We start from the raw sequence: 16,481 nt of genomic DNA, 5'->3' as shown, positions 1-16,481 counted from the left end.
AACTAAAATTAACTGCAGCCAAATATATCCTGGAACTAAGGCTGTAATTTATAATATGGTCAAGAATGCATTGCAGACTTCTCAATCGATAAGCTAATGAGAAAAAGGTCTGCAGTTAATTACACAATCAACTGCAGGTCAATATCCTGCAAATGAAAGATATGAAATTGCTAACATTTGGAGCAAACTTCTTTGCCAGGTATATTTATAAACTTTGTATAAAATATGATATTTATAAAAAGAATAAAAGCTCCTTTCACTGTTCAGAGGCAGTACCCTGAATACTGATTTCCTTTTGCTCTGAAAATTCAATCCAACTGACTTTATTTCATCAGACTGTATGTATATAAAAGAACCGAAGACATCTTTTACCTTTAATTTGAGACCTTACAGTGAAGCAAAAAAAACTATAAATAGGACTCCCAGGGTGATGCTACCTATGACTTAATGGTCAAAACATCTGAAATGATAAAAGTTTGTGGCCAAATGATTCTCCTAGTAGATGGCAGGACTTGAAGCATTCTAATCAGAGATCTTAGCAATCTGACATCTTGTCACATTTATAGAAATAGTCCCAAGAAGGGCAGCCGGGGAGGGAGGAGGTAGCCTGATGCTGGCATTTGAAAGTAGCTTGTCGTCTGCATGGGTCTCCAAACAGTTCTATGCCTTTACAAGTTGCAAAACTGGGAGTGCTACTTACCTGGAATCCTTTTCATCTGGCAGTGATGATTTTATGTGTGTATATATATATATATATATATATACACACACACACACATATATGTATGTATGTATATATATTTTATAACACTTCTGATTTTTATTAAAAAGACAAGAGGATAGGCATTTCCAAGGAGGAAATAGCAATATAAAGCATATGAATCTCTCATTTTCTGTAATATAAGTTTGTTTTGTTACCTTGTTGTATACTTTTTTGCCCTCCTTTTTGTGGGGATAAGGGAGATCAGAGGATTGCACTGCAGTTATATGTAACAGTAATCAGTTTTTTAGAGTTTAACTGAACAATAGCTGTTCTTGAACTGTAACACGTTCATTGATGTTGGAGAATTCTTTTCAGTCAGGTGGACAAAAGGCCCTAAAAAACACTGACAATAAAAGAATGGGTTAGGGCTCTGTGACCTAGTTTTTCCTCTCCCTTTGCATTCGCTGTAAAGGCTACTTGCTTTAATTTTTAGCATCACAGGATTTTGCAGAGATGATTATTATTGGCATACTGGTATTTCCCAGTTAATGCTACTAGGCTGCCCAAGTCATCTGAGCTTCCTAAAGTTGCTTGTTCACATTAGTAGTGTACCAGTCATTTTTGGTGTTGCAGAGAACAAATGGTTTTTTTTTTTTTTCCTTCTTCAATGCACGAACAAGGCAAGCTTACCCTGCCCACACAATGTTCCTGGTTTCACCATGGAAATCCAAACCACAGCAGCCATGGGAGCTACTGAGACATGATGAGCTCACTATGAACAGGATCCCTTTGTTTTCTTCATCTCTCAGGCTAGACTGAAGCTGCGCTTCTCAAGTCAGCTAAAGAAAATGTGAAAATGTGACGAGAGAAGCTGGAATTCAGGAGCGCTGACCCACTGAAGGAGGGGCTTTCCTCTACAAGGGGCAAAGGTTTGGAGCGAGCCTTAACAGGAATTACAGGAAGAAAGGCGTTTATAGTGAGAGGGGGATTTTGACTTTTTCAAACCTCCTGAATTCAGGAATATTTTGATGCTCGGTTCCTCTTTGCCACTTTTTTGACATTGTGTAAAAAGCCCCTGGAGCTGGTTGGCTTGAAGGACATTTTACTTATGGGTAAAATATTAATAAATCAAGGTATTTTAGTTTAGGTTAAAAGATTAGTACTCATCATGTTGACTGTGATCCATAGAGATATTTCTTCTAGCACATTAATTGGTTATTGACTGTAGGTTTAAAAATGGCAGAATGTGTGGTACGAAAACATGCTACATCTTGAGTCTTTACGTAAATATCAGGAAGGATATGTAATAGCAAACCTAAATAAGGTGCAAAATATTGCGTAGTTCTGGAAAAAGTGTCTGACAGCTTGCATCATAGGAAGTAAAAGGAATGTTATTTGACTAGTCTCATCAGCTTCAATTGCAACTCTGGCTTCACTCTTTCCTGCCTGACTTCAATGCAATTACATTCACGCTTGAAGTCAGCCATTTCACACTAACATTTGAGGAACTGTGGGCTGTATTGCTTATTTGCCTTTACACCTCTGTTGCAGTACTCTTGAGTCTTGATGTTTAGGATATCTTTCTTTTTTGCTCCGTTTATAGATCGTCATGGTTAGAATGCAGCTACTCAGATCTCCAACCCTGCAAACCCTCATGCACTTGATGCATATGAGTAGTCCTATGAGGCCGCTAGGGAGGGAAGTCAACCTGGAATTTGGATTACTGTGTGGGTTTTGCAAATTTTTCATGAAACCTCTTCAGTCTGGGTTGTGGTTTTCTTTTCAAGTATCACATTGCTGAGCTGGGCTAGCTCTGTCAAGGCTAGAAGTGTTAAATCACCACCAAACTTGCAAGGTTTTAGAGGAGAGAAACATGGTCTGTTTCTATATGAGCGATGTCCTTGGCTCACAGAACACTTTTGTAATAGTTTTGTTACTTGGAAGAAGAGTAAGATCTGTTTCCAGTCCACATCATTCTTTCTTGTATCACATCTTTCTCAGGCTCTTCCAGCAAACTCTTTTTGTATAAGAAAATGTAGATGTGGTAATGCATTGTAATATGTCCATTAATCTAAAAGTAGAAAATGAGAGAACCATAATGAGTGTCCGTGACTCCATCAGAGAAAATTCTTTTTGGAGAGGAAAATGTGTGTTATCACAGCAGCTAGAATTTCTTATGTCACTTAGCTCTGTATAACAGTATATTTTTATATCCAGCTGAGAAGCTGTTCTGCTACTTATTTTTCACATAAAGGCATGTGCCTCCAGACTTTTAGTACTTAGGTCTTGTTGTTTTATCTTCCTACAGTCTCAGCTCTCATTTGAGTTGCTATTTCTCATTTGCTGTGACAGTGCGATATGCTAGTCTTCATTTACTTGCCTCACCTGGAAGAGGGATGTATAGTATGTATGTCCAAATATAGACTGTTTTTTAAAAGTACAGAAAAGTAAAAGAATAGTTCCCAAATAAGCAATGAAGAGATTTTTGATTTGATTCTGTTTTAATAGAGGATAGTTTTAACACAACCCTGACATATATTATTGTTTTAGTCAAAATGTTAGTGACATCGCTGCTGGTGATACAGTCACCTGGAAAAATATCAGAGGAAAGGCTCACATTTCAAGTTTATAGAATCTGCACTGTAAATCTGGGACTGCTCCTATTTCCCACCCATTCCACCTGCTCTGCTTTCGACCCAGGATGCTGCAGATGTATTAGAAATGTCTAGGGAATCTGTCCAGAAAGAACATTCTGTTACAGTAATATTAGCTGATTTCCATTCAACCTAGAGCAGCATAATCAATTTTTTGTCTGCATTTTGCTCATTAGACATTCAAATGAAATCTAAACATGTGAAATCTGCATTACTACGAATATATTTTTTCATTAAGTTACAGAAACTAATTGGCACTGAAATTAGATTTCACATACAATTCATGGCATTAAGTCTCTTGAAAAAAATGGAAACATAAAACAAACATAAAAACCAATAAAACAATCTGCTAGCAGTCTGACACAGAGATATCTGCATTTTTAGTCTGGTCAGCTAGACAATACTGCCTCCACAACTCCATTATAGGCCTCGTTTCATTTCTTTTGAATTTCTCTTCAATTAATTGCTTGGCTTCCTAAGTACAAATGCGTTATGACGATAATCAGGTTTTAATTTAAATGCATTCCTTAGTTTATCAAGTCAATCAGCCTTCCTTCCTTCCTCCCTTCTGATGTGGCTGTTCTGTGAAAAGTGAGGGTAATATCACAGAATTTTTTTTAGTCTTTGTCATTGTTTATTAAAATATTTTATTAGGGACAGACTGTGAACCTTTTACAGTCATTAGCATGATGAGTCTTTTGGCACTGAGTGGGCTGATTATGTGCCTAATTGGGAGAAGAAAAGGGTCTCAGCATCACCTTTGTAAGGAATTTCTGTGTGGTGCGGCGCAGAGGAGTCGCAAGGGAGCTTGGCTGCGTGTTGGAGCATTGGCTGCTTCCACCGAGCTAGTCTGGAGCCAGCCCAGGGTAAAGCACCTGCCGAACATACTCTTAAATAGAAACAGCCTCTGTGAATGGAAGAAGCAAAATCCTACTAACAAAGTCGCTGTACTGTCTTCCAATAAAGCTGTTAACCCTACGCATCTTTATTGGTTAATTGAGATTTTAGCCCAAAGGAGCATGTCTCAGCTGCTCTATATCAGACTATTGCTGTAGTAATAGATTTGGGACCTTTTGTATGTTTATTACATGATCTCTATTGACAAAACATGGGATGCCAGTTTTTTAGCTGGGTCTACACTGTCCTTAGAAGCTCAAGGAACAGATTAAAGGCTTTGGTGATTACTGGCCTCATGCCATGTATCGATATTGCTACTTATAGGATGCTCATCTCGCATGTTGCTTGTGAACACCCTGCCTTCCCATACTGGCACATGCTGGTTATGCACTCATTTTGCGTAATACCATGTAACAGTTGTTTAACACATTCTGCATAGAAACAACCTAATAAATCAAGGCATAATAAAAATAGTTGTTCCTATTTCAGGGATTGTATTTTGAAGTGGTTTTGCCTGATGAAAAATAGACAAACAGACTGTCAATTCTATGTTCAGCCATTTTCTTGAAATATGGAGCTAGGAGTAATTTCCTGTCTTACACTATGTACTGCTATTTCAAAAGTTGTTTAGGGGAGACTGCAAAGTAAGTGTTACTCTAGTCCCAGACCTTTATCTGAGAGTGAATCACAACAGCAGTGATCCTTTATTTTAAAAAAAGGAGTTATCCAGATGCTACAGACTGCCTGGACTTTTTTAGGACTAAAATTCTGGGATGTGCTGTAGAGGCTATTTAATAGCTGAACAGATGACAAAATAGGAAAACAGTCAAAGGAACCTGTTTGGTGGGGTTATCTCACACCATGCAGGCATGTTCTTCCATCTAAATTTCAAAGGCCGCACAACATTTTCTTCTTAAAAAAAAAAATATATATATACATATATATATATATATGTCTGTAATATGTGGCCCCTCTTCTGCTGCACATTCATCATTTCCAGCAAGGGAGATTACTTTTGTGTTGGCAGATGACATTAAGCAACAAGTAGCATTCTGGGCAGCAATGAGCCTCTCTCTCCAAAAAACATCTGCTGCATGGAAGGCACGCCGTGAAGAGTGTGTCGTGTATGCAGCTTATATCCGGTGGGCTTTGTTAAAATAAATAGCTTGATAAGATTTCTTGCTTTGATTTCCAAGTCTGCTGTTACTTTGTTCCATCACCTTGGTCAACTGAGTTCAGTTTATCTAGTTGTAAAATGTGTTCCATAATATTTACTTGATTTATTGCGATTAAATCTTCTGTTACTAGTTTAGGTCCCCTTTGTTCTAGTTATTGTATACATATATAAGAAATCAAAGTCTCTGCTTCAGAGAAGGTATCACCTTCATAAATAATAGTAGGCAAAGCTAGCAAAAAATTATAGCTGTGTCAGGGAAAGCTGAGCTAAGAATACGGGTGAAAAACATGGCCGTTTTTGCAAAGAATGTCAGGAAGTGTTGGGTATTGAATCAGTGTCCAGTAATTCATGATTAAGTATGCTATCCATAAGCCCTTTCTTCTAAGGAGGCTAACTTAAATTTTTTTTAAAAATTGTTAAGAGCTTTTCTGAAATCCTTGAAACCTTACAAAAATAATTGTATAAACCCCATATGCTTTTATGTGAACCATATATATAGTAAGCCTTATAAAAAATAATTTCTTGTAGGAATTTGTCAATCTAATAAAATTTTTTTTAAAAACATAGTTTTGGTGTGTTTTAAATTAAAACAGCAGCCTATTTGTCATGAATTTTAATCTGAATTAGCTTTCAGCCTCCCCTCCTTGCATCCCCTCACTTAATCTCTCATAGCAGCTATGTAGACTTATTTAAATGCTGTCTGTAACTTAGCTTTTAAGTTAGAAACGCACATGGTCGTGACTGCAGCAGGTTAGCTTATAACAAGGCTCAGCTTAATTGCTCGGTCCTTATGAGACAGTAGTGTTGCAACATTATATGTGGGTTACTTGAAACTAACTACAAAAAGGTATACTGTATAGAGTACTCTCCTAGATTTTTTTAATCTCTGTCTTAGTGTCCTGACACGCTGTCTCTTTGGTATAAATCACTGCCCTCAGTAAATACAAAGTAAGTGTGATCCCAGCCTGTTCTGTGAAATTATGGTACTACGTTTTGAAATTATGCCAGCTTAAGATGCAGGCAAAAGTGCCACTGGTTCTGACTTGCTGCTATAGCTGTAAAACATTAAAATTGTCATTAATGAGAAATGGATAAATTCATTCCTGCCCAGGAAAGTCAAAGACCTAATAGGGCGAGGAGGCAGAAATATGTACCGTTGCTCTGGGGCCTGATTTGTTTTCTTGAGACTTGATTCTGCTCTGCCTGGAGTCTGTAGAAGTTAAGGAAGATCAATAGCGTTTGGTTGTGTGTCCTAGGAGGAAGTGATTGCTAGGTGGTAGTAATCAGTGACAGTTTTGTTTTGGCACTGTTTTTTGTTTTGTTTTGTCCCCTCCCCAACCTCCTTTCTCCCCAAACTGCCAAATTCTCTTTACCTTGGCACTGTTTGGTCTGTGACCTTTATATTCAGCTTGCATCTGGGGTTTGTTAGCTGTTTTCCTTTGTTACTCTCATCGTGTATCCCGAGTACCTGTCACTACTTACACATCCTTCTCTAAAGGCTAGCAATCATCATCTCGGTCCAGGGGAAAGGCTTGACCAGTGCTGCGAGTTAAGCATCAGCTGGCATCTTGATAATAGGGAGACCAAAGAGTTGATCGACTCCAGCTTTTTTCCACGTTTTTTGGATTGATGGTAAGAGGTGGCTTGGAGCACCCTCATGTCCCAGGAACACTTGGAAGAAGAAGGAAGAGAAGTCTGCTTAGAATTTCACATTACTGTCCGAAAAACCCAGTCTACTCTTACTCTTTCCATGTACGTGTTCCATCTTCCTTCCAGTTGTTTGCGTTGTTGCCTCCTTAAGACTCCCATGTTTCTTGGCTAGGTTCTTATTATTTTTAATAATATTTTATTATTTCATGATCGTCTAGTCACCCCTTTTTACTGGATGACTTCAAGCCTATTGGTTTATCCTTGCTTCATCTTCTGTAAAAATAGCAATAGGATGTATGCCTAGCTGCTGCTCAGGTAGGAGATTCATATTCTCATTTCTTTGAACATGTAAAGTATGAGGTATTATTACTTACCTATTATTGTCCTAGTGAGATTTTATTGTAGACATTCATTTTAATATGCTTAATGTATTTATTCTTTAGAGATCCTCTTCTCTTTGTAGCTTGGAAATGTGAATGGATCTGAATGATACAAGAAGAAAATCTGACCTGAGATGTGTTTATATGAACGGAGAATGTCTGTAGAAGCAGAATGTTCCTTAATATTTTATTTATATGAAAGGTGAGGTCAAGAGGAGAAAGAGCAGAGAACAGTCATGTCACTTGTCTGGAAGACCTTTCAAAAAAGTCTTCACTAGACTACTAGAAATGCATACGATCTCATTCTGCTCACATCCAGGTAGCTTAATACTTCAGTAGTTGTACTTTTTTAAAAGTTTTGTGATTGTGTATTACGGTTTGTGCAACTGAACTGAAAAGAAACAAGTAATATCACTCTATTCACTTTGTTTAGTTGAAGTGTACCATTTCCTCTCAAAAATTAGTATTGCCAACAGATTTCATCTGCAAAACGTATATTAACTAATAGAAACAAATTATTGTAATAATATTGAGATATAAATTACTGCAATCATGTCCACTTAAGTCTTTCAGTGATTGTAATGCCATAATTTTAGGGTCATGTTTCTAACAAGATGTTAATTTCTTGTTGCGAGTAATACTGGAATTGGTATAACTGTGTATCTTAAAGCCCATTGCTCTTAAGGGAGACAAATACTGCTTTCAGCAGAGAAAAAGATACTCAAAAGCAAGAGAAATTACTGCGAATGGATGTGCATATCAGCTAGCTGTTAAGTCCATATTGACCTAATTGCCAGTGTGCTATGCTATGCTATTGCTACCCCTTTTTGAAAACCATCATAGTGATTGTATGGAGGAACTAGAATCCACACAGGCGCCCGGTGCTAACCCCTGCCCTCTCCCACTGACTTCTCTCAGCTTAATGGAAAAGAGAAAACAGTGAAAAATCTCCTCAAGAGGAGATCTAATACGTACAATAAACTGGAGCCCTGAGGAAGTGCGGTAGCCTATTAAGCATGCAACTTACAGGGGTTTGCAAAGCCCTTTTATCTGCTGCTATATGAAAGTCCTCGTTCTATCGTGGCATGGCACAGACGCAATATAGAGGTCCTCCTTGGAGAAGCATCTGCGCACGCTGCCGTCGGCATTTACGGTGACTTGAAGAAAATTGTTATGGCAGTGGAAAGGGCTGCTGTTTTCCATAAATGTAAGGACCAGCTGTTGCACTATTTAGCTCCTGCTTTCATTGAAATTAATGTGATCTTTTATATGCCAAAGCAAGGGAAAAAGGAGGCTGTTTTAAAATGTTTTTCTGAGTATCACTTTTCTTGTTGTGGCTAAAGGAGGAGAGAGCTCAGGGAAATGTTTTGCACTGGAAGCTTCTGCTTTGTAATCAAAGGAGAGCATCCACAACTTAGAGGTTTACTGTGTCAGGGACATTTTCTTTCCTTTTTAGGGTAAGCTTTTTGAAAAATAAGTAAAGAAGGTGCTTCCCAAGTCTAAGCTGAACTAAAATTTCTAAAACTTCTGCATTTGCTTAAAGCTTGGTTCCTTGATTGACCACATCTTTAGCCGTAAGTAATAAATAATTGTACTTCTGAGAATTGCGTTGTCCAGTGAAATCTTTTCCTTATTTCCTCTTAATGACTGGCCCTGCTCATAGGGAAATATGTAAATAACGTGATTACCGAGGAGGAGCGTTAACAGCCTTTAATGGCTTCAGCTCTGTGAACAACGATGCCCTAGAGGAATTTCTTACATGAATAGTCCTGGTGAACTCGGCGGGACTCTTCATGTGGTAAAATTACTCAGGCAAGTAAGTGTTTGAGAGTAAAATGTCAGTGTTCCTCTCCCACATTCCTCCTGTTCCTCTTCCTTCCTGAAGGAAAGCCAGTACACACACATCAGATGGCGTTTTTAGTCTAATATGTCCCAATAAGGATTTCATCTAGACTAAACAACTGTTTTGAATATTTGCTGTAACTATTAATTATTGAAAATGTTTTGAGATTTTTCTGTTTATTTCATAGCTGCTAGTTCTTAATTTAAATCATCTGTAGTGTTCCTGTTTAGCGTGTTCGCTTAATATTTAATGCGCTTAATATCTATTTATTACAATTTAACAGCCTCTGCAGTTAGCTGCATTTTACGTAGAGAATTTATTCCTCTAAAAAGGTTCTGGATTGACTGATTTATCGAAGAAACAAAAATAGCTCAGTCTTATGTCCTGTTAACAAGGCAGTGCGTTTTAGTTTAATTTTAAATGCATATTCAAAGCATATACAGTAAGCTGTAATATACTTATCAAAGACATACTGTTTGTGAAAAGTTATCACTTTTAATTTGACATAAGGTTGTTTCAGAAGTCACAATTTTCCCTGCAGGTACTGAAGCTATCCAATTGCACTTCTTACCTATCTATTTTAATTAGTGCATTCCTAGTACAGCTGTTGCTTAGGTGCATATTTTAATTAATTGATAAAACAGCCATTTTTCTCAACCGGTTAGTAAACCAATCAGACTATACCTGTGATTTTTTGGAAGCCTGTACACAAAGCTTCCCATTTTGTGTGTGTGTTTGGAGTGGTTTTATTTATTTTATGTCGACTGTATCATTCTTAATCGTAATAGTAAAATAAAATTTAACTATATTTAATTTATGCTAATTTTTGAGTTAAAAATCTCTATCTGATTTACAAGCACTGAGAAAGTTGACCCAATGACCGATTCACCCTATAGTTAGGTTTCTGCAGCACCTTTCTCCTATATAAATTCTTGACAGATGGATTCCTGGTTGTTTTCCTGTGGTCACCAATGCAAACAAGGGACCCATCTGAGTGACAGGTACTTACGTTCAGCTGGAATTTTTAATCATGGCTTAACACTTGTCAACTTCAAAGTATACACTGTTGGGAAATTAGTGTCACATCATGTGATACAGCAGTTGTAAGCCTGCAAAGAAAACAGATTGTTTGGTTTTTTCCATAGCTAAGGTTAACAGTCTGGACAGCTGTGAGTCAAGCCTTCAAGACACGCTGCTTTATCTGATTGGTCTCAGTCTTGATCTGGCACATGAAAGGAAATGTGAGGAAGTTTCAAGCAGAGATCATTTTGCAAGTCCAAAGATGAGGGTGAGGTCAAGTTCGCTTGCATTTTCGCAGTATCTCATTACAAGCATAAAACAAAGTGGCATGTGGACAATACGAGGTTTAGCATAGCTATGGTTTCACCTTCAGGAGGTTTACATTGCTGGAGTGTTTTTCACTTTCTGTTCACTAGCATCAAAGAAAAATACCACAGTAGAGAAACAGAAGTTTTATATATATGTGTGTGCATATTTTTAAAGGTAACTCTTCCTTCTAAGGAGCAGGCATATGGTAACTTTATCTTAGTTTTGGCATATAAGTTACACAGATGTTGCCAGCATCTCATGCAGCTGCAGAGTAACTTTAGCATTTAGGTGAGGAGTATGCTGGCGTTATTCATGTTAGGTTAATTCAGCCCACAGTGTTACTGCAAATGCTCTCCTCCCGCAGGAAACTACCTCCTCTTTCATGTGTTCAGAGCTGTGGAGGTTACCGCAGGAGCCTCTAGGGCAGATAAACGCAGCTTTTCTACCAGTGTCCTTTCTGGTTATTATGAGTTGCATGTGAAAATTGGTAGTTTTAGCTTGCAGTGTGGAAGGAGCCTTCTCTGTCCCACAAGGCTCACCAGAAATATTCCCCGAGGTGTGGATGAGCATTGCCTTACAAACCAGTCCTACCTGCTGCCTTACCCTTGGAGAAACGCTGTTCCAGGCTCAGGGCTGGCTCCTCAGCTGTGAAAAGTTTCCCTAGTTCCACTGAAGTCCTAGTATGATTTCCTACTTACTCGTTTTTCTGAAAATTTTTAGCTCTTAAATGTGTGCGTTGTCATGCTGCATGTCTTTATGGTTTTAGGTGATCAGCTTTTCTTGAGAGAGTCATTGGTTAGCTGTATATTTCAGTAAAACCACAATTTAAAATTCCGTTAGCTGTTGTAAAATGCTGTTTTAAGTTCTGTGGTTAATGGAAGAGGCATATTCAGCAAGACCATGTCCACTCTTCAGTTTAAATGTATAGAATAGTGTTATTTTGTATACTGTGCATGAGGAATAAGTTTTTTCACTTGTGACTATTGCAGTGTAAATTTCTCAACATGTACAAATATATCACAAACCACAGAGAAGCAGAAGTTGGGAGGGTTTTTTTTTCCAAAAATAGCAATGCAGAACACGCAAGGCCAGATGCTGTCATTGGTTACATCTGAGCAACCCCCATGGGGTCACTGGGCATCAGCATTTTTGCAGTTTGCATGTTCAGATGTGCATGCTGTCATGGTAGATGCTTAATGTGATATACAGCCAGGGAAAACACTTTGTTTCCTTAAGCATTTTAACTTTTCCAGCTTTTATTTACAGTTCCATTAAATGTTGGAATGTAGGTGATGCAGCTGTAGAATGAAGCATCTTTTTGGAGGTCTTCAGCTGTTGTCATCTCAGATTTTTAGAAGTAATGCCGTCCTTAAAAACTAAACACCCATGCAATGAAATGAGCCTTCTTTCATAAAGATGCTAATTATAAATGCCTGTGAAAATGCAAGATTATAAATTAGTTGTAGAATACTTTAATAGTTGGTATGCAAATTAATCCACTACTCTAATCGCATAAATAAGCACAATCAACCCATTATGTAAATGACCATACTAATGGACACCTTTCTAAATCCTTTTGGGATCTCTGCTCAGAGAGGTAATTATAATGGTGCAAACTAATAATGTAAAAGTGAAATCAAAGTGAAGCAAATGATAGGTTGCTAGAAAAAGCTGAAAAGACAGAGTGTTGTTGCATTAGAAATTAACTTTTTTTTTTTACTTTAGTAAATTTTCTAGGGTTTTATTGTTTGTTTGAGAGTTTGGGGGTTGTTTTTCACTTCTGTTTTCATAAGGGCACAGTCCCGGGATGCACTGATCACTTGGATGGTTATCAGGGAAAGCTGTGCGCAACCTGGAACTAAACTAAACCAAACCCTCAGTGCAAATCCCCACTGCACTTTGAAAGGAGGATAATATGAAGAGGAGTGTGACGTGTCCTCATATCTCCCTTGCTTGCCTTTACAATAGCGGGGAGGGCCTTTAGGATTTCATGGGGAATAATAATTTGTACATCTTCAACTGTCCTGTAGAAAATCAATACAGAAATATATCCCCGTTAGGGGACGGAGCATGTTGGAAAGGCTCGAGAGCTAAATGCATTAGAGCAATTCCTGCAGCATTTTTACCAGTTCCTCTGGCACTCCCTTCCTTTACAAATGCAGAGAGTCTCTAAATATTCCTCTGCTTTTCTGTGCTGTTTTCATCGTATTATTTTATCATAATACTGTGAAACTGTGTTTAACCTCATGTAACGCTTTCTTCTAGACACAGCTGATCTCCATATAAATCTATCCTGAGCAGTTTGCGTCCAGTCTCTTACTGGCTTGATCAGACAAAAACGGAGGATGTCATTGGAGCTGGCATATTGCTCCTAACCCCTCCTGATGGTATATCCAATAACCTATCAAAGGTCTAATTTAGATGGAGATCCGTAAAATCAGCGTCCTCTTTCTGGGGGAAAGAGGCAACTCCCTGTAATGTGCATCTCCTCTCACTAAAAGTCAGTTTGAAAACACTTTTTGCTACTGTTTAGTCTTCAATTTATTTGCTTTTCAGTTCTTCTCATTTAACATCTAGGGCATGTTATATTCCTCTCAAAACACCTCTAGCTTCCAAATTTTCCTCATTATTTTGCAGGATTTTGTCAGTAGAAGTAGGAATATTTAAACCAAGGCAGTGTCTTTTGTTATTAACTGTCCAATAGCAAATCAGTCAGACTAAACTGCCACAATTTTTATGCTAAATTCTTTCCACTTGCTGTGAGTGTTTCTTATTTCACACGTGCATTAATATGATTTTGGTCTTCTCCCTTTTAAAAGAAATATTAATACTCATTTCTGTCTCATTACTTTCCAGCTTTATTAAGGCATTATTGAATCTCAACTTCATGAACGTTTGCTCTTCAACTTTTTAAATTTTGTGATAAACATGTGCTTTTGCTCCTATTGTTTGCTTTCATTAGCCACAAATTAACTACTTAAGGTCAAATTCATCTCCCGGTTCTTCCCAAGTAAAGTCAAGACTCGTCCTGCCCTAGCCAGCCTTGCACCACAGTAGCTGGGAACCAAATTTCAGCTTTTTAAGAGCTTTTTATGATCTTGACTCTAGTAAATTCTTGTGGGGGGGGTGTTGCTGCCTTTTGAATTCTTTGTGGCAGATCATATATTTAATCCATGCCAGCAGAACTTCCTCTGCTGTCATGTCTGTGATTGTGCATGAAAAGAATAGTTGTCCAGTAACATAATACATTTCAGTGAGGTATACATGTGACTTTGCTAATTTTGAGATGTGATTACTGACTACAGGAAGAATCTGGCAAGATACAGGTCCTTATTTTGGTGCTTGGATAACATTGTCCTGCTTGCTGTAGGCACATGATGGACTGCATGAAAGACGATATTGTTTGTGTTTGTCTGATAATCTGCATTTTTAGATTATTCAGTCAACTGCTTGAGTTTGAAAAGCAAAGTTAAAATACAAAAGGAGATGGTTTTAGAGCGAAGGGATAGCCAGTCTATAATACTATCCTGGAAAGCTTCAGTGGTGGCATGAGACAATTGTAAGGAGAACATCCAGAGATAGGAATTAGCACATTCTGGCAAGATCTCCACTGCTAAGTTAATAATTATATTTTAGGAATTCTGTATAGTCTGGTGTGGATTTGTAATTGGTATTGTACACACACACATTTTCATCAGCTGAAGAACCTAGTTGGGTTGTTTAGGTCTCTTGACAAAGCCCACTTTGTACAGCATGTACAAGAGCTTTACCTCACTCTAAAGCTGTAGCTTAGACAGCCTTTTCATTCCTCTTCTCTAATGTTTGTGTGGATTCATGGTGTGATGTTATTTGTGTTAATAATATGTGTTATTTCATTAGCTTTTAAAGGATTAATACTATCATCTTCTCAGTGAAAACAAGAGATGACTACATGGGTAGCAATTGGTTTTGGAAGAAGATCTAAAAGGTACAGAGTAAGATTTAATATCCTCAGCCCAAGGGTGGGGCTAGGGCACTACCGGGTAATCCTGGAAGACGCAATTTCTGCTGCAAAAAAATACACTAGACTCAAGTACAATGGAAAATTGCGTATTAATAAGCTTTTATAGGGTCAGTCTATAGGAGGAGTCATGGTGCATAGGCCTGTAGAGTCTTTCCATATAGAGGCTGTCTCAAGAGACTGCTGAATCCCAAATGTTTTGTTCCATTTTTTTTTTTTTTTGCATTCTGCCTAATGTATTAATTAATTCTTTTGCTAAAATTATCACCCATTTTGCACAGAAATGTGCCAGTTCCTTCTGTTCATATCTGTCTTATAAACAGCCTGAGAAATTCAGTTTTTCCTTGCTCACTTTTCAATAGAACACAATAATTTAAAATAAACTTATAAACTTATGCTAGGGATCTTGCATTTTGACTTGCAACATTTAAAATTCTCTCCAAAGAATGATGGCCAGAGAATTGCCTCTTGTACTTAAAATTCCTTCCTATTATAATGCAATTTAAATTATTCTCAGCTGGTTTGGAACATCTTTTTTTCTAGGCATAAGCCCAATTTTTTTCCATCTAGGTTACAGACAAACGTATACCAAATAATATAATACTTAGTGCATAATTTTTTGCTCACTATGAAATGCCTCATAAATGTATATGTTGTATATGTAGTTCACATACTGTAAACTAACACTAAAAAACCCTAATCCAATCCAGATTGGATGGTTTTATGTAGACTGAGGAAAGACTTAAATTCTTGAGTTATTTTAGTGCAGAGTATTAGTCAAATGATAACACTTGTACAATTAAAAATTATCACAGGAAAAGTTCTTAGGGCACATCTTCCCTAGCAAATGCATCTCCCTCTCCCGCCCAAAATTTCAAAGTATGCTACAGCTAATGCCATTAGTTAAGTGTAGTATAGTGATTCTGTAGTGACTGTAGAATAGCTAATATCTGATGTGAATGCATCTGTGCTCCTAGTTTTATGAAGAGTGCTTCCTAACATTGCTGCTATACCTGACTTTTCCATTTCAAACTCTTAAGTTTTAAAGTTTTTTAAAAGAATGATTGCATTTGAGATGATTCTCTTAAAAGGCTGTCTTGCCACTGATTTCTCCAAGTGCTGGAAACCTAAAGATAAAGGCTGGTTTGGATTAACGTGGACTTTCAGGATTAGACATAATGAGTGAAGAGGTGATACGGACTAGATGCTTAGCTTGTATCTCTATGCTATCTGTAGCTGTGGGAGCCAGTAGATATTTCTTTAGCAGCCTTGCACGTGACTGACTTCTGTGCAGAGCAGAGAGGAATCTCGGGGCTGATCTTTGGTGACGACATAAATGAATGCAAAGGAAATTTAAGTCAGTATATCATCCTCCAAGTCTTTGTTTCATTTCTACTGAACAAATCCACTGAGGAAAATTCCATGTAGGGATACTTAACAAAAAGACATGACATCGGACTCAAATTCCTGAGTTCCAAATTGCTGGGTGCTGGGAGAGCACACCTGGGCACCTCTTATTACTATCTTCTGCAACTACCTTCTATCAAAGACAGGATACTTTGGTTTAACTGAGTATAACCATTTGTATGTTCTTGCGCTCTGCTTTCTATAGGTTTACTGAAGCACGCTGGATATTTGCATACCCATCTTAGTTACTCACATGGTGTGTTTCTCCCTAAACTCCCTGTAGAGTTAACGAAGAAAATTTCCTACAGAAGGTGTTTCAGAGAAGAGAAATAGCCTAACTTGGAATCTCTTTCTCCAGACAGTCCTGTATCTGCTGATGGCAAAGGGAGAAAAAACAGCTAAGCTGGCTGATACAAGCCAGCGTAGTGTGAGTGCTTTCTC

The 16,481-nt window shown here is 37.8% G+C and overlaps 1 protein-coding gene and 1 long non-coding RNA gene across 3 annotated transcripts in view; one reads left to right on the top strand and one right to left on the bottom strand.

Moving 5' to 3' along the window:
* The window catches only part of TMC3 (transmembrane channel like 3), a 200,215-nt gene that overhangs the window by 131,298 nt on the left and 52,436 nt on the right, over positions 1-16,481 (top strand). Inside the window, exon 1 of one of the 2 annotated variants that reach the window (XM_068957991.1) lies at positions 14,529-14,600. The exons of the other annotated variant lie outside the window; for it this stretch is intronic. The gene's annotated coding sequence lies outside the window, so the exon portion shown is untranslated. Of the gene's footprint in view, positions 1-14,528; positions 14,601-16,481 lie in introns of those variants that run through there. 2 annotated transcript variants of the gene reach the window in all.
* Positions 6,920-11,351, bottom strand: LOC138068903 (uncharacterized). Its single transcript, XR_011143758.1, has 4 exons — positions 11,237-11,351; positions 10,314-10,413; positions 7,456-7,563; positions 6,920-7,102 (listed from the first exon to the last, which is right to left on the bottom strand). It is a non-coding gene; the product is annotated as an uncharacterized lncRNA (long non-coding RNA).

Source organism: Struthio camelus, chromosome 12 (assembly GCF_040807025.1).
Source record: "Struthio camelus isolate bStrCam1 chromosome 12, bStrCam1.hap1, whole genome shotgun sequence".
NCBI classification, from domain to species: domain Eukaryota; kingdom Metazoa; phylum Chordata; class Aves; order Struthioniformes; family Struthionidae; genus Struthio; species Struthio camelus.
Note: the sequence above shows the minus strand (reverse complement) of the source record. Positions and strands in the feature narration are given on the sequence as shown.